This window comes from Scyliorhinus torazame, chromosome 10, assembly GCF_047496885.1.
Source record: "Scyliorhinus torazame isolate Kashiwa2021f chromosome 10, sScyTor2.1, whole genome shotgun sequence".
In the NCBI taxonomy this organism is placed as follows: Eukaryota; Metazoa; Chordata; class Chondrichthyes; order Carcharhiniformes; family Scyliorhinidae; genus Scyliorhinus; species Scyliorhinus torazame.
In genome coordinates, this window is record NC_092716.1 from 156031169 (window position 1) to 156056278 (window position 25110).

The following is a 25110-nucleotide window of genomic DNA, read 5'->3' on the forward strand; positions in this document are numbered from 1 at the left end:
GGTCAAAGCAGATTTGCACAAATGGGACGGTCTCCCATTATCCCTGGTGAGCTGAGTGCAATCGGTTAAAATGAACATCTTGCCGAGATTTTTATTCTTATTCCAGTGCCTTCCAATATTCTTACACAAGGCTTTTTTTTTAGAGAGATTGACTAACTGGCGACAGGTGACTGGGTTTATTTGGGTGGGCAAGAGCCCAAGGATCAGGAGGTCTTGCTGCAGAGGGAGAGACAATTAGGGGGCTTGGCCTTGCCAAACTTTCAATACTATTATTATTGGGCAGCGAATGCTGAAAAGGTGGTAGAGTGGTTCGGAGATTTGGGTGAGCTTTGGGTTCGGTTGGAAGCAGAGTCTGCGAGGGGAGCAAGCCGAGCGGCACTGGTATCAGCTCCGCTACCGCTGGTACCAAAGAAGCACTCATCTAACTCTGTAGTAGTAGCAGCGTTAAAAATTTAGAGGCAACTCCATCATCATTTTAACTTGAGGGCGACCTCTATCTGTGCGAATCAGTTATTTGAACCTGCTAGATTGGATGTGAAAATTAGGGAATGGAAGGATAAAGGTTTAGAGAAAGTGGAAGACTTATTTTTAGAAGGTCAGTTCACTAGCTAAGAGGAACTGGATGAAAAATATGGGCTCACAGATGCTGATGGGTTCAGGTACTTTTTAGCCTTTATGATGAAGCAGCATTCTACCTGGTTCGAGAGAATCTTATCCTGCTCTGGTTTGGAGATGGCCAGCATGTCGAGTATATACCAGCTGCTGATGGGGGAGGAGAAGGGCTCTGTTGAGGATATGAAGGCAAAGTGAACTGGGACTGATCTTGGAGGAGCAGGTTGAGCTCAACCTCGTCTTGTGCGAGGCCGGGTCTCATCCAGCTGAAAGTAATACACTTTATGGAGGCTAGAATGTGTCGAATTTTTGAAGGGGTGGATGACAGATACGATGGGTGTCCTGGGAGCCCGGCACATCATGCGCACATGTCCTGCTCGTGCTCAACCATTGGTGCCGATTTTGGGGTTATGGTTGTGCCGGAACTCTGGATGGGGGCAGAGGCTGAGGTCCTGGCCTTTGTCTCGCTGGTGGCAAGGAGGCAGATCCTCATGGGCCAAGTGCCTTGGCATGGTTGGGTGACATGATGGACTTTTTAAAACTTGAGAAGGTTATGTTTACTGTGATAGGGTCAGTGGAAGAGTTTTACTGCAGATGGCAGCTGTTTATATAGTACTTTAAAAAGCTGGTCACTGTTAGCTGTAAGGAGGGAGGTATAGGGTGGGTAGAGGGGATTTAGTAACTAAGTTTTACTTTTGTAAGAGAGATGGGGTAGGGGAGGGGACCCTTACTATTTAATTGTTATTCTGAATTTTTGTATGTTTTGGATTAAAAGGGTTAAAAGTTTTAATAAAAATATTTCCAAAAAATAAAAAATAAATCTTCTTTTGTATTGAAGTATCGAGATTCCCTCATCATCCCATTTACATCTTGTCTACCATAGTCTGTCTTATTGCTGATCGGCCTATTTGTGTCAGGAAGGTTGCTGGGAAGGAATGTTTTCCCACGAACATTTTTTAGAGCCATTGACATTTGTTCTAGCAGAGTATGTCTTTCTGCAGATCTAACTCCTGTCAAAACCAGAAGTCTATCCATATATGTAATTTTAGCACAGACCAATAACTTGAACACCAGCACTGATTGGGGAATTTCGAGACGGAATTTTTGCAGTCTAGTATACAGTCTGCTAAATTCTATGATGCACTCTTCTATGGACATATCCTCTGACTTTCTAAATTTGTCAAAATCTGACCAGGCCTCACAAGCACTTGATAAGTCATCCGTTTTGTAAATCTGATCCACGAATGTTAATAATGTATCCAAACCTTCATCTGAATTTAAATGCTTCAGCTACAATTCAGAAAATACCTTGCATCGTATTTTGCTTTTGGACAGTAATGAAAATGATTTTTCCCGGGCAAGGATGTCCATGTGGTAACCTCATTCTTCCACTGGTCATAGGGTTGACACTCATCACTCAATGGTGGGTAGTCACATCCCAATATCTTACACCCGGATGCAACCATTTATTTTCCAAGTTACTCTAAAACACTCTTCAAGATTGGAATTCAGAATACAGTCTTTTGCCGGAAGAAATCTTAGTTTGCAATCCATTTTACTCACAAGCACTCGGCATTCTCTGCTACCATTGTTAAGCTGCAAAGATAATACTATTAGAACTAGAAAGCAAGTCTTGACTTTTTCGACTTCACGTTTATTGTGTTCAACAATCACTTCTCACCAACTTCACAATTCTATCTGTATCTTCTTTATATATGTGTGCAGCCTAACAAACAATAAGTGTGATCTATTAAACAATTGAAGCTCTAATTTTAACTCTAATTCTAACTTAAACACTGGGGAACATTGGGTGGGATTCTCCGAGCCTCCGCGCCGAAATTGCGCTCGGTGCGGGGGCGGAGAATGGGGCATCAGACCTGTGATTGAGTCCGATGCCTTCCCGCGATTCTCCGCGGACCGGAGAATCGCGGCAGTCGTGCGCGCGGGGTCGACGCGGCGCCAGTCGGGTGCCATTGAAAGAGGTCCCCGTGGAGATTCTCAGCCGGCAGCTGGCCGAGTTCCCGTCGGCGTGGTTCTAACATGGCTCCACCCGGCGGGCACTCGGGGTGGCAGCTGCTCAATCAGTCTGCGGCCGCCCTGGTGGGGTGGCGGGGGATCCGTCACCGGGGGTTGGTGGCCTCCAGGACCGCCAGGCTCACGATCAGGGGGCCACCGATTGGCGGGCACGCAGGATCTGGGGGGGCCCTATATTGTTGGGGCCGGTCCGCTGTGCGGGTCCGCCATGTTGCACTGGGCCACCGCCACAGGCGGCCGCCGCACGCATGCGCGGACCCGCAGCCGGAAGTGCAGGGCCCCGTATCAGCAGCCGGAGCTGTGCGGAGCACTCCGGCGCCCTGCTGGCCTTCTGTGGGCCACGGAATCGCAGGGCCAAGGGGCCCGTTGACGCTGGCATGAAACGCTCCGTGTTTACACCGGTGTCAACACTTAGCCACCGTTTCAGAGAATCACGTCCATTAACTCGTTCCTAGCATATGTGGTGTAGGTACACCCACGGTGCTGTTTGGGAGAGACGCCCAGGATTTTAACCTCGCGACAGTGAAAGAACGGCAATATATTTTCAAGTCAAATGGAGTGTGGCTTCGAGGGGAATTTTCAGGTGGTGGTGTTCCCATGTATCTGCTGCCCTTGACCTCTAGGTGGCAGAGTTCAGGGGTTTGGAAGATGTTGTCGAAGGATTCACTGAAGATGTTCTTCCCACTGTGTACTTGCCTCAATAACATTGGTGACTTCCACACAATTCAGGAAATAGATTCGCTGTCTGTTAAGTGCAGAATTCTTGTTTTAAGCAGAACCTAATTGATTATTAGACTATTTAAATATGTTACCTGGCAGCTGCATGTGGTATTCCCTGTTTGCTTTCAAACCCACCCGGGCAAAAGGCAACAGAGGGCAGGATGATTTTGGGCTCCTGGCTCGTAGTCACTTTTAGAGAATTTACCTCCCCACATGCACCCAAACCTGCCTATGAAAACGCCCCCCCCCCCCAACTTGCATCGACAGTACCCCCAAAACAAAACTAGTCTAGTAATTAGTAGGAGTATCCATTATTAGCACAGTGGGCTAAACAGCTGGCTTGTAATGCAGAACAAGGCCAGCAACACGGGTTCAATTGCCGTACCGGCCTCCCCGAACAGGCGCCGGAGTGTGACAACTAGGGGCTTTTCACAGTAACTTCATTGAAGCCGAATTGTGACAATAAGCTATTGTTATTCATTTAATGTTTCCAAATAATTTTACATGGGCGGTTTCATTCTGTTCTATGTCTTTATTCTTCCTGATAGAAACTTTTTATTTAACTATTGTTGGACAGTAGATTTTGAATTCTTAATGTTTGCAGAAATTGATACTGAGATTGATAATTGAGACATAATTACTGACAATACATCCAGAAATAATTTTCTTGTTATCCTGGTGTAAAGTAGTATGCCAATGCGCACTAGTATATTTTAACAATCATGCAGCATAAATAGCCTCCTCTTACTAAACCTTCATTTTATTTATTTTTAAATTGAAAATTCCAAACAAAGGGCCAAAATCCCTAGGGGTAGAGTGTTACCTTTATAACCTGGGCGGTAATTTGGCAGAGTGAATGGCCTTAATTGGAGCCTTACTGAACTTCATTTTTTTAAAGAGATGTCTTTATTTATTCATTTCTAAGATGTGGGTGTCACTGGCAAGATCAGCATTTGTTGTCCATCTCAAATTATCTTTGTGATGGTGAGTCACCCTCTTGGAGTATTCCAGGTGGTGAAAGTGCTATGAAGGAGGCAGTTCCAGCATCTGACCCAGCATCTGAAGCACACTAAAGTCGTGGCGGCGTATATCCATTGCGGAAGATGCTGTCGAAGAAACCTTGGTAAGTTGCTACAGTGCATCTTGGAGATGGTACACACTGCAGTCACATTGTGGGTGAACGTTCAAGGTGATGTATTGGGTGCCGATCAAGCAAGCTGCTTTGTCCTGGGTGGTGTTCAGCTTCTTGAACATAGAACATAGAGTGCAGAAGGAGGCCATTTGGCCCATCAAGTCTGCACCGACGCACGTAAGCCCTCACTTCCACCCTATCCCCATAACCCAATAACTCCTCACCTTTTTGGTCACTAAGGGCAATTTATCATGGCCAATCCACCTGACCTCCACGTCTATGGACTGTGGGAGGAAACCCACGCAGACACGGGGAGAATGTGCAGACTCCGCACAGACAGAGACCCAGCAGAGAATCGAACCTGGGACCCTGGCGCTGTGAAGCCACAGTGCTATCCACTTATGCTACCGTGCTGCCCATAATGGTGTATTGTTGGAGCTGTACTCATCCAGACAATATTGCATCACATTCCTGGCTTGTGCCTTGTACATTGGTAGATAGGCTTTAGTGAGGTGAGTTACTCCCCGTAGAATTCCCAGCCTCTGAACTGCACTTGTAGCCACATTATTTATATGGCTAGTCCAGTTCTGTTTCTGATCAATGGTAACCTCCAGGATGTTGATAGTTGAGGATTCAGTGATGTTAATAGCATTGAATGGCAAGGGATCTCTCTTTTGTTGAGATGGTCATTGCCTGGCATTTGTGTGGCACAAGTATAACTTGCTACATATCAGCCTAAGCATGAATTGCTGCATAATCACGTGGACTGCTTTATTATCTCAAGAGTCGCAAATGGTACTGAACATTGTACAATCATTGGCGAACACCTTAATAACTGACCTTATGATGGAAGGGAGATCATTGATGAAGCAGCTGTAGGTGATTAGGTCTTGGACATTGCCCTGAGGAACTCCTGAAATGAGTTGAAGTGATTGTCTTCCAATAGCAAAAACCACCTGGTTGTGATTGAGAGAGATAAGGGGTGGGATTCTGCCCTAATCGGCGGGGTGGACAGCTCTGGCGGGACGGAATGGCGTGAACCACTCCGGCGTCGGGCTGCCCCAAAGGCGCGGAATCCTCCGCACCTTCAGGGTCTAGGCCTGCCCAGGAGTGGTTTGCACCCCGCTGGCCGGCGGGGAAGGGGCTTAGTGCTACACCAACCGACGGCGAAGGGCCTCCACCAGCTGGTGCAAGTAGGCGCAAACGCGGGAGCGCCAGCATGTGCAGGCGTCATCCTGGCGCATGCGTGTGAGTGTTTGTCTCCGCATCGGCCATCGCGGAGGACCACAGCGGCCGATGCAGAGGAATAGATTGCCCCCACGTCACAGGCCCGCCCGCGGATCGGTGGGCCCCGATAGTGGGCCAGATCACCCCGCACTCCCGCGAGAACCCCGGAGGCCGCCCGTGCCGCCAGGTCCCACCGGTGAGGACCCACTCTAATTTACGCCGGCGGGACTGGCAAAAAATGGACTGGACTTCGGCCCATCGCCGGCCGGAGAATTCGGGTGGCCCCGGGGCCCATTGAGTCGTGCCGGTCCCCGCCATTCTCCGAGGCGGTCGGCGAGATTCACGCCAGGGCAATTTTTGGTGGGCCGGAGAATTCGGAGGACGGCGGAGGCGGGATTCACGCCGACCCCCGGCGATTCTCCGACCCAGCGGGGGGTCGGAGAATCCTGCCCAAGAAGTTCCACAACTTTCTGGTCCTGAGAAACAATTAATATAATTCCCCAGAGCCAAAGAGGTTTGCAGCATGAGACCATTCAGTCCATCGTGCTTGTACCAGTTTTTGGTCAGACCGATCCATACTATTCCCGCTCTCCTGTATACCCACCGTTAATTTGTATGCTGTGGTGCTTGAAGTTGTTTTTGAGATTTCCCTTTAGATGATTATTTCACTAGGCCCAGTAACAAGGTGTTCCATTTTTTAAGAAACTGCTTCGAAAATAAATCTCACCTCTCTCCGTACTCCCTCAGTGATAAATGTTAAATTAATGACCAAATTAATGGCGGCATGGTGTCACAGTGGCACCAGAGACCTGGGTTTGATTCCGATCTCAGGTGACTGTATGGACTTTGCATGTTCTCCCAGTGTCTGCGTGGGTTTCCTCCGGGAACTCTGGTTTCCTCCCTCAGTCCATAGATACGCAGGTTAGGTGGATTGGCCATGCTAAATTTCCCCTAAGTGAGGTTATAGGGATAGGATGGGGGATTGGGCCTAGGTAGGGTGCTCTTTCAGAGGGCTAGAGAAGACTTGATGGGCCGTGTTGCCTCCTTTTGCACTGTAGGGATTCTATGATCCTATGAACCCTCCAGTTGAAGAAAATAATTTCTATCTATTCACTCTGTCAAATCTCATCATAATTTAAAATATTTTGAAGAAATCTTTTCCATCTGTGTTTCAGCAGAAACAGGCCCGCAATTCTCACCTCATAACTTAGTGACTTTGTGCAGTACGAGCTCCAAAACGTGATTCAGTTCAGCAGAACAATTTGGGATTTTTGACCGGCTACGCTGAGTAAAGTAGGACAGGATGACACAGTGATTCTCCAGACAGTCGGGAATACTGCTGGATTGAGATCTGACAGGTTTGAGTTTGGCCTAGGTTAACCAAGCACAGACTCACCTCCTCATGCAGCGAGAATGCCGGTGTCCTTCCTAAAACTTGTAGGGTTTCAAATTGTAACCTTAATAGCTGAGAATTCCATGTATGTAGTTTTATAGCTTTAACTACCCACATTCACTCTAACTGGGAAATTAACCTCATCAGTTTTTCTATCCGCTAGTGAAGGGTAGGCTAGGATTTCAGGGTTGGCTGCCAGTTCAACCAGAATTGGCAATTATATCGCTCTTTGATTGGAGTAACCCAGAAGCAAAAATTGTTCTTTTGAAATATTTTTATTGGAATTTTGCAGTTTATACATAGTTTACAAAAAGTGATATTTACATCTGTATAGTTCCTTTCCTCCCCTTTCCCTCCCCCCTTGTCAGTTAGCCCCACCCTATCTCTCCTCCCCCTCGTTTAGGTGTTCCCTTGGCATTTTGGTCTATTTTACATTATTTGCTTGTGTCGGCCCCAGCAATGCCATAGGCTCTGTAACTGGTTCTGTTAGTCTGCCGGTAAGAGTGGACTCTTCCACCGTGGGGGGGGGGGGAGGGGGGGAATTGCTACCCCTCCCCATACCGGGCGGTTCGCCCTTGGTTAGCCCCCATTCTGACCTGGGGTCCTTCGTTCCTGCCACAGGGACCTGTCTTTGTGGCCTTGTTCATGCCCCCCCCCCCCCCGTTGTTTATTCCGGCTGTTTCCATTCCCCCAACCTCCCCTCTCCCTCCCCTCCCTTCCCCCCTCCATTCCTCCCTCTTCCTGTTCTTGGTGTCTTAGTGGCCCCTCTGCAGCCCCCCCCCCCCCCCCCCTCCGTTCACCCTATTGGCTCTTGGATTCAAACAGATCCTGGAACAAATTGCTAAATGGCTTCCATGCCTTGCGGAAGCCACCCTCTGATGTTTGGATGGTGAATTTCATTTTCTCCAGATGGATAAATTTCGACAGGTCGCCCAGCCAGTCAGCAGCTGTGGATGATGCTGCTGGTCGCCAGCCGAGCAGGATTCTACGGCAGGCAATTAGGGAAGCAAAGGCAAGGGCATCGGCCCCCCTCCCCATAAATAATTCTGGCTGGTCTAATACCCTCGGGCATGGCTCCACCCCCACCCCCACAACCATGGACATTGCTTCAAAGAAGGCTGTCCAGAACCCGACCATTCTGGGGCATGCCCAGAACATGTAGGACTGGTTGGCTGGGCCTCCCTGACACCGTTCACATTTGTCTTCCATGAACTCATTTGGGTTCTGGTTAGGTGTGCTCTGTGCACCACTTTCAGTTGCATGCCTTGCACAAGTGGAGATGGATTAGGTGCTGTTCAGTGCTTCGCTCCAGAGTCCCCACCCTATTTCAATCCCTGGTTCTTCCTCCCATTTCTCCTGTGCCTCATCTAATAGTCATCCATACAGGTCCCCCCCCCTGCAGTACCCCCTCCCAAATTGCCCGCGTACAGTAATTTCCCCCGGTTGTCTCGGGGTCCATGAAAATGACGTTGTCTCCACGCGTTGGAAGTTCTTTACCTGTGGGTGTCACAGTTCGTTCCCGTTGGGTAGTCATAGGTTTTCTGACAGTTCCTCTAAAGTCGCTAGTCTGCCCTCTGTGTAGAAGTCTCTAACAGTCAGCGTCCCCTCATCCTGTCTACACCTCTTAAATGTGGCATCCAACATGGCTGGCATGAACCTGTGGTTGCCACAGATGGGGGCCATAATGGACATTTTGGATAGGATGAAGTGCTGTCTCAGTTGATTCCAGGTTCAGAGTGTGGCAATCACAACTGGCTTGATGAGTGTTTGGCTGGCGGCAATGGGAACGACGAGGGCTCAGGGGGGTCATCCCTGGATAGGAGTTCTCCTCCACCCTCACCTATTCCATTCCAGTTCTTTCCCCATCCCCTCACTCTTTCTGCTGTGACTGCCCAGTGGTAGTATTGTAGGCTTTGGAGGGCCAAGCCCCCCCCATGCTTCTTTTACTTTGTAGGACCTTTTTGGCGATACTTGGGTTCTTTCCCCCAACCCACCCCAACACGAATGCCATAATTGTTTTGTCGATCAAGTTAAAGAAGGCCTAGGGTATGTAGATTGGCATGGCTCTGAACAGGAAGGGGTACATCGGCAGGAAATTCATCTTGTTCGTCTGCACCCTGCCCTTTAGGGAAAGCGGTTGTGCATCCCATCTCTATAGGTCCTTTTTAACTTCCTCCGCCAGACTGATCAGGTTCCACTTGTGGATCCGTGTCTAGTCATGGGCAATCTGGATCCCCAGGTAGCGGAATTTGCATTGGACTTGCTTAAATGGTAATCCCCCAAGATCTGCCCTTCCCCCTTTCGGGTTCACAGGGAAGAATTCACTGTTGCTCCCTCAGGAGCTTCATGGTCCCTTCCATGCTGCTTTGAGGGTCCGAGATGTAGAGGAACTGGCCATCCACACAGAATGAGACTCTGCTCTCTCTGTCTCCTCTTTGGATTCCCTTTCAGTTTTTCGCCAGTCTGAGGGCGATCACCAATGTCTCAATAGCCAGGGTGAATAGGAGCGGTGACAGCGGGCATCACTGCCTTATGCCTCTGTGCAGCTGGAAGCAGTCAGAGCTGGTGGTGTTGGTCCATATACTTGCCATGGGGGCGTTGTACAGGAGTTTCACCCATGAGGTGAACCCTGACCCCAGCCTTCAACTGAAGGCCTTTTCTGTGTCCAGGGAGATGATCACTGATGCACGATCAATAACACAAAGACAAGATTTGGATGCAATCGAGGCTTTATTACATTAAGGTGTGGCCTTCTACCGCAGCTGGCGAAATGGCCGCTGTACGAGGAGTACATATATTTATACTCCGCCTACTGGGCAGAGCCAGCAGGCAGGGAACTATCCCTGTTCCTGTAGTACAGGGGCCTTACCACAAAGCACCTAATATATACATCAGTGATGACTACCACATTCACCCCCTGTTAAAATTGAGTCCGGCGGGGGTGGTGGAGAGTTATACAGAAGGATGATGTTTTATTTTAAGAGTCCCGATCAAGTTACAGGTTCAGTCGGTCCGGAGCCTTGATCTGCCGTTGGGAGCGCCGCAGTGATGGTGGCGATTCCGGCATCGGTCTGGCCTTCGCAGACTCCGGGAGCGTGCCGAAATTCTCTTCATCCTCGGGCGTGGGCAGGGGGAGGACGGATTGTCCTGGGGCGGGGGTTGCAGCTGGGTGTGCTGGGGGAGGGGAGGGTGGTGCCGGGCCGGAGAGGTGTGTGAGTGTGCGGAACCAGCTGGTGCCAGTTCCCTGAGGGAGACGGTATCTTGGCGGCCGTCGGGGTACGCTACGTAGGCGTTCTGTGGGTTGGCATGGAGTAGCTGCACCCTCTCAACCAACGGGTCCACCTTGTGGAGTCGTACGTGCTTATGGAGGAGTACGGGTTCTGGAGCTGCGAGCCAAGTCGGGAGCGACACCCCGGAGGTGGACGTCCTGGGGAAGGCAAAGAGACGTTCATGGGGTGTGTCATTAGTCGCCGTGCACAGGAGCGACCGAATGGAGTGCAGTGGATCGGGGAGGACCTCCTGCCAGTGGGAGGCCGGGAGATTTCTGGACCGTAGAGCCAGCTGGACGGCCCTCCAGACCGTCCCTTTCTCCCTCTCCACCTGCCCGTTGTCCTGCTCGAGGCAATACCCTTGTTGAGCAGGAACTGACGCAGCTCATCGCTCATGAATGAGGATCCCCTGTCACTGTGGACGTAGGCGGGGAAGCCGAACAGAGCGAAGATGGTGTTGAGGGCTTTGATGATGGTGGCAGACGTCATGTCAGGTCATGGGATGGCGAAGGGGAATCTGGAATATTCATCGACCATACTGAGGAAGTATGTGTTACGGTCGGTGGAGGGGAGGGGCCCTTTGAAGTCCACGCTGAGGCGTTCAAAGGGGTGGGAGGCCTTCACCAGGCGCGCACGGTCTGGCTGGTAGAAGTGCGGTTTGCACTCCGCGCAGACCTGGCAGTCTCTGGTGATTACCCTGACTTCCTCGATGGAGTAGGGCAGATTGCGGGCCTTGATGAAGTGGTAAAAATGTGTGACTCCCGGGTGACAAAGGTTGTCGTGCAGAGTCCGGAGTCGGTCCACCTGTGCGCTGGCAATGTACCTCGGGATAGGGCTCGTTGAGCTTACCGGGGCGATACAACATCTTGTAGTTGTAGCTGGAGAGCTCGATCCTCCACCTCAAGATTTTATCGTTCAACGATGGCTTGGGCTTCTTTTTCGACGGAGGAATGCCGAATTTCGGAGGCATGAAGGATTCGTGATAAGAATGTCACGGGCCTACCTGCCTGGTTGAGGGTGGCGGCTAGAGCGACGTCTGATGTGTCGCTCTCGACTTGAAATGGTAACGTCTCGTCGACTGCGTGCATCGTGGCCTTGGCGATGTCTGTCTTGATACGGTTGAAGGCCTGGTGAGCCTCGGCCGTTAAGGGAAAAAGAGTGGACTGAATGAGTGGGCGGGCCTTGTCCACATAATTTGGGACCCACTGGGCGTAGTAAGAAAAGAACCCCAGGCAACGTTTGAGGGCCTCGGGGCAGTGGGGGAGGGGGAGTTCCATGAGGGGGCGCATGCGATTGGGATCGGGCCCCAGAACTCCGTTCTGGACCACATAGCCAAGGGTGGCTAAGCGGTTCGTGCTGAACACGCACTTCTCCTTGTTGTAGGTTAGGTTGAGGAGAGTGGCCGTGTGGAGAAATTTGGAAAGGATGGCGTTATGGTCCTACTGGTCATGGCCGCAGATGGTGACATTGTCTAGGTACGGGAAAGTGGCCCGCAGCCCGTACCGGTCAACCATTCAGTCCATTTCCCGTTGGAAAACCGAGACCCCATTGGTGACGCCAAAGGGAACCCTAACAAAATGGTAAAGGCGGCCATCTGCCTCGAAGGCAGTGTATGGGCGTTCCGCCTTAAGGATGGGGAGCTGGTGGTAGCCGGATTTCAAGTCCACAGTTGAGAAGACCCGGTACTGTGCAATCTGATTTACCATATCAGATATGCGTGGGAGGGGGTACGCGTCGAGCTGCGTGTACCGATTGATGGTCTGACTGTCGTCCACGACCATTCTGTGTTTCTCCCCAGTTTTAACGACTACCACTTGGGCTCTCCAGGGGCTGTTGCTGGCCTCGATAATGCCTTCCCGAAGCAGTCGCTGGACTTCGGACCTGATCAAGGTCTTGTCCTTGGCGCTGTACCGTCTGCTCCTGGTGGCGACGGGTTTGCAATCTGTGGTTAAGTCTGCAAAGAGGGAAGGTGGGTCGACCTTTAGGGTCGTAAGGCCGCACACAGTAAGGGGTGGTAGGGGCCCACCGAATTTCAATGTTAGGCTCTGGAGGTTGCACTGGAAGTCCAGGCCGAGTCGCAGGGCAGCGCAGAGGTTGGGGAGGGCATAGAGGCGGAAGCCGCTGAACTCCACGCCCTGGACAGTGAGAGTGGCTATGCAGTACCCCCGGATCACCACGGAGTGGGACCCGGAGGCCAGGGAGATTCTCTGGCTGGTGGGGTGTACCGAGAGGGAGCAGCGCCTTACTGTATCGGAATGGATGAAGCGCTCGGTGCTCCCGGAGTCCAGCAGGCAGGAGATCTCATGCCCATCAATTCACATTGGTAGAGGCCGTTGCTTGGTTGCGTGGGCGGGACTGGTCAATCGTGACCGAGGCGAGACACGGCTGGTCATCGGTGGTGGCAGACGATGGGGTGCCTGGGGGGCATGGGTCCTGGTATGATGCCGGCGCCCACGGCCGCACGCGTCGTGGGGGAAACGGCGCCTGATGATCCTGCGGAGGACAAGATGGCGGCGCCCACGGGCCTCACATGGTGAGGGTCGAACAAGATGGCGGCGCCCACGGGCCGCACGTTGTGGGAGTCGAACAAGATGGCGGCGCCCATGGGCTGCACGTGTTCCGGGGAGGGGAAGATGGCGGCGCCCACTGGCCGTACGTGGGGGGTTCGGAATAATAGCGGCGACTGCGTGGGCCTGGCACACCGCAGTGAAGTATCCCTTCTTGCCGCAGGCCTTGGAAAAGGTGCTCCGGAGCGGGCAGCATTGTCAGGGATCTTTTGGCTGACCACAGAAGTAACACTTGGGCCCCCCGGGGTTGGTTGGCTGCCGAGCGGCACAGGCGTGGGGTTGGCTGAGTGGAGACCCCGATTGGGCGGCCGTCTGCGGAGTCCATGATGTGTAGGAGGGGTGGGCCGCGTGGCCGGGGGTGTATGCCTGGATGTTGCGCAAAGGGACCATCAGCGAGAGCACTAGCTTTTTGGTTGCCGCGAGGTCGAGCGTGGCCCCTTCTAAGAGGCGCTGGCGGATGTAATCCGACCCTATCCCCGTAATAAAAGCGTCTCTCATGAGCAAGTTCGAGTGTTCCGTGGCCGTGACAGCCTGACAGTCACAGTCTCTGACTAGGGGAATTAGAGCACGCCAGAAATCTTCCACTGACTCACCAGGAAGTTGACTACGAGAGGAGAGGATATGTCTGGCATGTTAGTCCGCTGAGCGTAGTTTTCCTTCAGTCGCGCCATGACGTCTTTGTAGGTCGGCGCGTCCTGGGTAAGTGGAAAGACGTTGGAGCTCTCCCGCGTGTAGAGGATCTGAATCTTCTGAGCATCCGGAATTGGGTCTGCTGCAGACCTGATGTAAGCTTCGAAACAGGCTAGCAAATGTTCAAAGTCCTTTTTGGCGTTGCCTGATTGCGGATCCAGCTGCAGGCGATCCGGCTTGATGCGGAGGTCCATCTTCTGAAAACTTTAGTGCAATAAATTGATGCACGATCAATTACACAAAGACGAGAGTTGGATGCAATTGAGGCTTTATTACGCTAAGATGTGTGGCCTCCTACAGCAGCTGGCGAAATGGCTGCTGTACGAGGAGCACAAATATTTATACTCTGCCTACTGGGTGGAGCCAGCAGGCAGGGAACTACCCCCGTGTCTGTAATACAGGGCCTTACCACAAAGCACCTAATACATACATCAGTGGCGACTACCACAATCACCTCTGGTGATCTCTCCCCGGATGGTGCCATTATCACGTTTAGTAGTTGCCTGATGGTTGCTGTTAGCTGTCTACCTTTAACAAAGCCCGTCTGGTCCTCTGCGACCACCTCTGGGACGCAGTATTCCAGTCGCCTGACCAGGATTTTGCGAATATTTTCACATCCACATTGAGCAGAGAAATGGGTCTGTAGGATCCGCAGTCGATTGCGTCATTGTCTTTCTTGGGTATCAGTGATATGGTGGCTTGTGCCAGCCTTGGAGGCAAAGTGCCCCTCGCTAGCGAGTCTGCAAACATCTCTGTGTGGCCAGAGCTGCCGTAAATGTTTTGTAGACATCTGCCGGGAACTATCTGGTCACCCAGAAGCAAAAATATGTAAAGTTTGGAAATGTCTAGTCTGGTCTGACCTAGAGTTCCATTGTACGATATAAAAGACTGACATCAGACCAGTACCAGGCGTTTTCCAAGTTTGACTGGTTTTCCTTATCTGTTGCTTCTGCCCCTCTTCTTCTTTTCTCTTTCAACCTCGTTTATCTTTCAGTTCCCAGTTCTGTGAAAGATCTATGTTTAAAACTGTTAATCTGTCCTCTCTCTTCACAGACGTTGACTGATCTTTTGTGTAGTTCCAACAATTTTTCTCTGTTCCATTTCAAGATTTTGGGCATTTGTGATTGTCTTTAACAGATAGTTACTGAGTTTGAAGTCTTACCCAAGCTGAAGTCTGAAAATTAAGCCGGCAAAATGAGTGGCAGTTCGAGGTTTTATTGAGTCTCCAATTGAGAGGAAAGTCTAGTTAAAGACCCGGCCATCTTAAACTTAGACCTGCTGCTTCCCATTCACTGCCGGTGTGTTGGACCATCGAGGATGTGAAATTAGCCACAGTATCATAAAAGCATTGGAACAGGAGTGGGCCATTCAGCCCATCAAGCCTGTTCCATCATGCAGTTAGATCATGGCTGATCACTACCTCAACTCCATTGCTTCATACCTTTCATGACCCTTTGAGCATAAATATTTTTCTTGATTTAACTAAATGCTTGGTTCTAATTTGAAGATTCTGTCTCCTTTGTCCTTGATCCCCCACCAGAAAAGACAGTTTACCTGCGTCTTTCCTTTTATCATTTTAAAGACCTCAATTAGATCACCCCTCGACCTTCTAAACTCAGGGGAATTTAAACAAATTTTAGGCAATCTGTATTCGTAGTTTAACCCTTTAGGGCAATGTTTTTCAAAATTTTTGCCCGGAACCCATTTTTAACAACCGGCCACCCTTCAGGACCCACGCCGGCCGACCATCGCGACCCAACCCACACCTGCCGACTTTCACGACCCATGCCAGCCAACCTTCGTGACCTGCCCCGCCCCGCCTGAACTTCACGACCCACCATTTTCACTCACCTCTAATGTGACAGGTGAGCTTGCTTGGTCCTGCTTGCCCTATTCTGTATTTAATTTAATTTTATTTTATTTTCATGGACTTTGCGATCTGTTGAGCTGCTCGCAGAAAAATACTTTTCACTGTACCTCGGCACACGTGACAATAAACAAATCCAATCCAATCCAATCCTCACAATCTCACCTGCTTTGTCATTCAATGTTACATTTCTGCTAGGGACTTCAGCTGATGATTTAAATTCTCACTGTATATGTTGAGAAAAATCATAAGGTTTGTCCTCGAACGCGCCATGCTTAGTCTTGAAGTTTTGAGGGTTTTAAACTTACATTTGCCAGTACTTCCCTGCATATAACACATATGAACTTTGCATCCTGATTTGCAGTGGCACAATTAACAAACCCATACCTCAAATAATCATCTTTATGCTGCTTTGTTCCTGTCTACTATTTCTTCTTCATGGGTTGTTCACCACAGGCCCTGGAGTTCACACCAGCACTGCTGTCAGCTATAAAATGAAGGAATCTTTCTCGTGCCCAGAGCATGTGACATCAGTGTACGGGGCACGTGACCTGCTCCCTGCCGCCAATTCTGGAGAGAAGACTCAGTCTATTTTTTAAAAGAATCTGCTCCTGAGTCAGCGCGTTGACGTCGGGAGGAGGTGGTCTGCCTCGCTGGGCTTCGAGCCTGCGCACTGCTGAGGGGGCACACATGCATGGGGCGGCCGGCATTCTGAAAGCTGGTCGCAGCCGGCCTTTTTCAAAAGCCGGTCACAGCCATTGGGCACTTCTTCCCATAATTGGGAACGCCGCGACCGATGGTCTTGTGACCCTCCCAACACTCACCCGCGATCCATCCGCGGGTCACGACCCTGACTTTGAAAATGACTGCTTGCGCCCTGCTATCTGGGTCTGATAAACCTGCTCTGCACCCATTCCTGGACCAATAGTGCTTCCTGATGAGCGGTTCTCATTCAGAATGTGAGGCAGGATTCTCTCCATGTAATCCGCCCTGATAGGCCAGACGTTTTGTATTTTCTGTTGCTGTTAAGTATTCCCCACTGTTGAAGAATATAACACCTTGCACCCTTGGTGAGCATCTAACGATCCCACATCAGAAATGGTTTAGCATCAACCGGAGTGGAGTTGCATTCCCCACAGCACAGGTTTTTTCAATTTTCATGCACGCCCATCCTTATGACTGTGGTGTCAGGCCATTAAGGGGATAAAGTTAACTTGGCTGGCTGAGCAAGGGGCAGAGTCCAGTTGGTGCAGGAAGTGTTTTCTCCAGCACATTAAGAGTTATTGCAAATCTGGATGGTCGTATTACTTTCCACTTCATCTGAATTCCCTTAATAGCTGTGTTGTAACTTACAAAGAGCCATTCTTTGTGAGGGTTGTAATTGAGATTCCAAGGGCGAGGCTGTCTGGGGCTGGTACAGTATAATTTTACTGGGGTGAGAACTGTACATTTTTTTCTCTATTGTGGGCTTTGCGAGTTTACGATGCAATTTCTTTCTCAAGCAAAAATACAAGGCAGTTCCACTGGGCTAGATTTTGACTTCAGACGATAGCGAAGCAACAGCCCATTTACCAATTGCCCTGATCATAGAATTTACTGTGCAGAAGGAGGCCATTCGGCCCATCGGGTCCGCACCAGCCCTTGGAAAGAGCACCCTATTCAAGCCCACGCCCCCACCCTATCCCCCTAACCCAGTAACCTCACCCAACTTTTTTGGACACTAAGAGCAATTGAGCATGGCCTAACCTGCACATTTTTGGACTGTGGGTGGAAACCGGAGCACCCGGAGGAAACCCACGCAGACACGGGGAGAACATGCAGACTCTGCACAGACAGTGACCCAACCGGGAATCGAACCTGGGACCCTGGAGCTGTGAAGCACCTGTGCTAACCACTATGCTACTGCGCTGCCTGATGGTTATTGCAAAGTCAAAATGTAGCGCACAATTTCCAGAAGACATTTATCCTACAGTGTGTTACCTCAGGTTACTGAACTTCATCTTCTTCCCTGCAGTTTTGAGGGGTGAGAATGCTGACACACAGTGACACTGCTACCTCGCCCCATGTAGGACGAGAAATACTTTGGGCTGAAATTTACCCTGGGCTTTGGGCCCCCGGAAACCGGAACTAAAAGCAGGTCCTCCACCCACATATGCTAGCTCGCAACCTGCTGGGTGACTTTATTGTATTTTTCCTACTAATTCGCCACTCCTGCGCTGTACATCCAATTTAGAAAGCCAGGCACTCTCCCTGTACGCTAGCTCTATCAGAGGGCCAGCAGCTCTGCAGCCTCAGCAACCATCGGGTGAGGTGGGCACTGCTGAGGTGGTTAGATGACTTCGGACCCCTTCCCAATAAGTAAATGGAAAATAACAGGCGGGATTACCAGGTAGCCGGAGGTTAGAAGGGAAAGCCCTCCTGTGGTAATCATTGGTCCTTCCGAGGGTTTTTAGTTTGTGCCTCACAGCCAGCCACTGGGGAATCTTCCTGGTGGATGGACTGCATAAGGGAAGTGTCTGACAAAGGTAACTGGCCTGAAATGTAAACATTGCTTCTCCCTCTCTCCACAGATACATCTATCAATAATCTCTATCCATCAGGATCCGTCCTAATCTCCACCTGCTTCACTTTCCCTTGAAATATTTTGCACCATCTGTAAGCCTGCGCTCAAATCCACATCTCACAGCTTGTACACACTGTTAGCTATTCAACCATGACAGCCACACCTGCCAAACTCATTGCACATTGCTATTCAACCATGACAGCAAACTAACCTGCCAAACCTCGTTGATGCACAGCCTTCTCTCTTACAGAACAAGGCGGTGCAAAACCAGAGGTAGCTGCAACTAACCGGAGAGGGACCAGCACATTTGCATGCTCTAACCCATGATGAGGAAATAATGCTGGCTGTATTGAGATTCCTTCTGCTGAGGCCATGGCCAGCGACTGAAACCATCGAAGATGTCGATATTCTCGCACCTCACATCCTCCTCATTCCCCAGTTTCTGCTGATGTCACATTTCTCCCTCTCCTCAGCTCTGAATAAAAACACTTTTCTTCCCCCACAGATACTGTCAGACCTGTTGAGTAGCTCCAAAAATACTGAAGAAGATCAACACTACCCAGCAGCTTACTTGATTGGCAGCCTGTGGTAGTCACCACTGTTATATTATATTGTATATATGGGTATTACGGTAAGGCCCCTGTACTACAGGTACGGGGTAGATCCCTGCCTGCTGGATCCACCCAGTAGGTGGAGTATAAATGTGTGTGCTCTCCGAACAGCAGCCATTTCGAAAACTGCTGTAGGAGGCCTCTGTGTAATAAAGCCTCGATTACTCTCTACTCTCGTCTCGTCGTAATTGATAGTGCATCAATTTATTACACAGGGATGTTTCAGAGATGGATCTCCGCATCAAGCCGGATCGCCTGCAGCTGCATCCTCAAGCAGACACCGCCAAAAAGGACTTCCAACATTGGCTAGCTTGCTTTGAAGCATACATCGGGTCTGCGCCAGACCCAATCTCAGAAGCACAGAAGCTCCAGATTCTGTACACGCGGCTGAGCTCCAATGTTTTCCCCCTCATCCAGGACGCGCCTACCTACGCAGAGGCCATGGCGCTACTGAAGGAAAATTACGCTCAGCAGACCAATAAGATCTACGCCAGGCACCTCCTATCCACATGGCACCAACTTCCCGGTGAGTCTGTGGAAGATTTCTGGCGTGCGCTGTTCGCCCTGGTGAGAGACTGTGACTGCCAGGCCATTTCAGCCACTGAATATTCGAACCTGCTAATGAGAGACGCATTCGTTATGGGCTAGGGTCTGACTACATCCGCCAGTGCCTCTTAGAAGGGGCCACGCTTGACCTCGCGGTGACCAAGAAACTAGCACTCTCGCTCACGGTCGCCTCATGCAAGGTACAGGCTTATGCCCCCGACCGCACGGCCCAGCCCCCTGTGCATCGTGGACCCCGCCAGCGGCCACTCCATCATGGACCCTATCAGCGACTGCCCTCAGCCAACCCCACGCCTGCGCCGCGTGGCAGCCAACCAACCCTGGGGGACCCAATTGCTACTTCTGCGGACAGACAAAACACCCCCGGCAGCGCTGCCCGGCGCGGAGCGCGCTCTGCAATGCCTGTGGCAAGAAGGGACATTTCGCTGCAGTGTGCCAGGCCCGCTCAATCGCCACTATTGTCCCGGCACCCCCCACCTGCGGCCAGTGGGCACCGCTATCTTCCTCTCCTCAGACCACGTGCGGCCCGTGGGCGGCACCATCTTGCTTGCCTCAGAACCAATGGGTACCGCCATCCTGCCTGCCCCAGGACACGGGTGTCCCGTGGGCGCCACCATCTTACCCGCCCCAGGACCCCTGCCCGTCGGGCACCTCATCGGGCCACTCATCACCTGCAACTGCCGACGACAAGCCGCGTCTCGCCTCGGTCACGATCGACCAGTCTCGACCGCACAACCTCGCGACCGTTTCGACAAAGGTGAAGGTCGACGGGCACGAGATATCCTGCCTTCTGGACTCTGGGAGCACTGAGAGCTTCATCCACCCCGATACGGTAAGGCGCTGCTCTCTCGCGGTACACCCCGCTAACCAAAGAATCTCCCTGGCCTCCGGATCCCACTCTGTGGCGATCCGGGGGTACTGCATTGCCACCCTCACCGTCCAGGGCGTAGAGTTCAGCGGCTTCCGGCTCTACGTCCTCCCCAACCTCTGCGCTGCCTTGCAACTCGGCCTGGACTTCCAGTGCAACCTCCAGAGCCTAACCCTGAAATTTGGCAGGCCCCTTCCACCCCTTATTGTTTGCGGCCTCACGACCCTTAAGGTCGACCCGCCTTCCCTGTTTGCAAACTTCACCCCGGATTGCAAACCCATCGCCACCAGGAGCAGACGGTACAGTGCCCAGGACAGGACCTTCATCAGGTCTGAGGTCCAGCGGCTGCTGCGGGAAGGTATCATCGAGGCCAGCAACAGCCCCTGGAGAGCCCAAGTGGTAGTGGTGAAAACCGGGGAGTAAAACAGGATGGTCGTTGACTACAGTCAGACCATCAATCGGTACACGCAGCTCGACGCGTACCCCCTCCCACGCATATCTGATATGGTCAATCAGATTGCACAGTACCGGGTCTTCTCGACAGTGGACCTGAAATCTCCCTACCACCAGCTCCCCATCCGTTAGGCAGACCGCCCATACACCGTGTTTGAAGCAGACGGCCGCCTTTACCATGTCCTTAGGGTTCCCTTCGGCGTCACCAACGGGGTCTCGGTCTTCAAACGGGAGATGGACCGAATGGTTGACTGGTACGGGCTGCGGGCCACTTTCCCGTACCTGGACAACATCACCATCTGCGGCCACGACCAGCAGGACCACAACGCTAACCTTTCCAAACTTCTCCACACCGCCACACTCCTCAACCTGACTTACAACAAGGAGAAGTGTGTGTTCAGCACGAACCTATTAGCCATCCTCGGCTATGTGGTTCAGAACGGAGTTCTAGGGCCCGACCCCGATCGCATGCACCCCCTCATGGAACTCCCCCTCCCCCACTGCCCCAAGGCCCTCAAACGTTGCCTGGGGTTCTTTTCGTATTACGCCCAGTGGGTCCCAAACTATGCGGACAAGGCCCGCCCACTCATTCAATCCACTGCTTTCCCACTGACGGCCAAGGCTCAGCAGTCCTTAAACCGTATCAGGGCTGACATCGCCAAGCCGCAATGCACGCGGTCGACGAGGTGCTCCACTTCCAAGTCGAGAGCGATGCATCAGACGTCGCTCTGGCCGCCACCCTTAACCAGGCAGGCAGGCCCGTGGCATTCTTTTCCCGCACCCTCCATGCCTCCGAAATTCGGCACTCCTCCGTCGAAAAGGAAGCCCAAGCGATCGTTGAAGCTGTGCGACATTGGAGGCATTACCTGGCCAGCAGGAGATTCACTCTCCTCACTGACCAACGGTCGGTAGCCTTCATGTTTAACAACACACAGCGGGGTAAGATCAAAAACGATAAAATTTTGAGGTGGAGGATCGAACTCTCCACCTACAATTACGAGATTTTGCATTGCCCCGGTAAGCTCAACGAGCCCCCCGATGCCCTGTCCCGAGGTACATGTGCCAGCGCACAAGTGGACCGACTCCGGACCCTGCACGACGATCTCTGTCACCCGGGAGTCACCCACTTTTACCACTTCATTAAGGCCCGCAATCTGCCCTACTCCATCGAGGAAGTCAGGGCTATCACCAGAGACTGCCAGGTCTGCGCGGAGTGTAAACCGCACTTCTACCGGCCAGACCGTGCGCGCCTGGTGAAGGCCTCCCGCCTCTTTGAACGCCTCAGCGTGGACTTCAAAGGGCCCCTCCCCTCCACCGACCGCAACACGTACTTTCTTAATGTGGTCGACGAATATTCCCGATTCCCCTTCGCCGTCCCATGCCCCGATATGACATCTGCCACTGTCATCAAAGCCCTCAACACCATCTTCACTCTGTTCGGTTTCTCCGCCTACGTCCACAGCGACCGGGGATCCTCATTTATGAGCAAGGAGCTGCGCCAGTACCTGCTCAACAGGGGCATTGCCTTGAGGAGGACGACCAGCTACAACCCCAGGGGAAATGGGCAGGTGGAGCGGGAGAATGGGACGGTCTGGAGGGCCGTCCAGCTGACCCTACGGTCCAGAAATCTCCCAGCCTCCCGCTGGCAGGAGGTCCTCCACGACGCACTTCACTCCATTCGGTCGCTCCTGTGCACCGCGACCAACGAAACCCCCCATGAACGTCTCTTTGCCTTCCCCAGGAAGTCTACCTCCGGGGTTTCGCTCTCAATGTGGCTGGCAGCTCCAGGACCCGTTCTCCTCCGCAAGCACATACGGCTCCACAAGGCGGACCCGTTAGTTGAGAGAGTACAGCTACTCCATGCGAACCCGCAGTACGCCTACATAGCATACCCCGACGGCCGCCAAGACACAGTCTCCCTCAGGGATCTGGCACCAGCTGGGTCCACACAATCCCCCCCCCCCCCCCCTCCCTGCCCCGGCGCCATCCTCCTCTCCCCCGGCGCACCCCACCACAGCCCCCGCTCCAGGACAATCCGTCCTCCCCTTGCTCCCACTCGGGGATGAAGAGGATTTTGACACGCTCCCAGAGTCACCAAAGAACAAGCTGACGCCTGAATTGCCACCAGCACTGCGGCGCTCTCAACCACAGATCAAGGCGCCCAATCGTCTAAATTTGTAACCTCTGTAATTTTAAAACCAATCTGTATGTATATAGTTTTCCACCTCCCCCCGCTGGACTCATTTTAAACGGGGTGAATGTGGTGATCACCACGGTTGTATTATATTGTACATATGGGTATTATGGTAAGGCCCCTGTACTATCGGTATGGGGTAGATCCCTGCCTGCTGGCTGCGCCCAGGCGGCGGGGTATAAATGTGTGTGCTCTCTGAACAGCAGCCGTTTCGTAAGCTGCTGTCGGAGGCCACACATCTCTGTGTAATAAAGCCTCGATTACATTCTACTCGCGCCTCGTCATAATTGATAGTGCAGCCGTTCCATAAACATTCACTCCCTCCACCACCACTAACACACAGTAGCATACCATATGCAAGATGCACTGTAGGAACTCACCAAGGCTCTTGAGACAGCACCTTCCAAACCCACGACCGCTACCATCGAGAACAACATGGACAGTAGATACATGGAAACCCCACCACCTGGAGGTTACCCTCAAAGTCACTCACCATGCTAACTTGGAAATATATAATTGTCACTTCACTGTTGCTGGGTCACAATCCTGGAACTCCCCACCCCCCCAACAGCACAGTGGGTGTACCCACACCTCAGGAACTGTAGCGGTTCAAGAAAGCGGCTCAGCACCACTTTCTCAAGGGCAGTTAGGGTTGGGCAATAAATGCTGGCCTAGTCAGCCATGCCCACATCCCGTAAATTAATTTAAAAAATTCAGCATTGCCTCTTTGGTAAATCTCTGGTGGGCGTTATCTAAGCTCACTAACACCTTTACCAGGATGTTGTCTGGTGCTTGTCCAGTGCATTACGTCAGTAGTGTGCTTGCGAACGCTGGTTTGGATTCCTCAAAGAATAGGCACTCAAAGAATAGGTGCTCCCCAGTCCAATATTTGCTCTTTCAATGGTGTTTGCGGGACCTTGTTGCCGTGCAAGTTTCTTGGTACTTTTCCTGTATTACATCATAAACTTCACTGAATGAGCGGTGAAAGAGTTTTAATGTCCTGAAGGTGTGGAAAGACACTATGTCATTGCAATTTCTTTTTTTTACTCCCATCAGTCTTGCTGGGAACACTGTGTATGAGCAAGCACTAAAATATGGATATCTGCATTCTATCCTTGACATCTTTTGTAAATATTCCAAATGCCCTCGGAGATGCTGATACGCCACCGCAGCTGGCCCATCGCAGGAAACAGTCCTCTGTAAAGGAGGAGCACCAAACTACAGCCTGTGCTGTGATCGCATTATTCTATCATATAAGGCTGTATCAGTTGTCAGGCGTGGTTGTCAATGACAGGCCTGAGTTCAGTGGTACCTAAACAACAGAAGTATGCAGTTGAAATGCTACCAACCAGCTGGTTTTTCACTGGGGCCTCTCAAAATTCAGCCCTGCTGTTAGCGTTGTCAATCCTCCACGAGTCTCCTGAAAATGTAGATTAACCTCCTGGGCATTGTCACAAGCAATCCAAGAGAAAATCCTCAGAGCAATAAAAAAATCCCCCGTGCCATATTCTCATCCTTGAACACTTTAATTTACTTTTGTACAGGCACCAAAATGGGAAAGACAGCTGTGTGACTGGCAGCGATGGATGGAGGGAGCCGGGCTTGTGATAGGTCCTGGATTACGTGCAGCCCATGATCTCACCACCAGTTCAGGCCAGTGTAGCAGTGTTTCTGCTGGTTGGCCTGTGTGGGCAGTGCTTAGGAGAAGGCGCAATGGCCAGAAACTCAGTCACAGCTACCGTTTGTGTTGTCAGTGCTGTAGAATCAACTCTACCATCGCACAATGGCCTGAGGTAATGTTGCAGAGCTACTTTTACCGAGTGACTGGCTGGCTTTGGCTTTATATTTCTTCGGTAATCATGCCTCTGAATCATGACTCCTTTATTACACCTTCCTGTACATATCATGAGTGAATGATTCTGGGGCAGCACTCTGGTGCAGTGGTTAGCACTGCTGCCTCACGTCGCCGAGGACCTGGGTTCAATCCCGGCCCCGGGTCACTGTCTGTGTGGAGTTTGCACATTCTCCCCGTGTCTGCGTGGGTCTTACCCCCACAACCCAAAACAAGGTTGTGCAGGATAGGTAGATTGGCCATGCTAAATTGCCCCTTAATTGGAAAACAAGAATTGGGTACTCTAAATTCATTTTAAAAACTGAGTGAATGATTCTGCTCTTACTGTGACTGATTGGTATGGCTAATTAAACACACTGGGCTCCTGCAAGTCCACATTAATAAACAATACCCCATAACAAAACAAAATGATGATGGTGAAAGGGTGTATTCTTGGTGTATGCACTAACAATGCGATATATGGGTGACAATGACTACAAGGTGCATTGACCTGT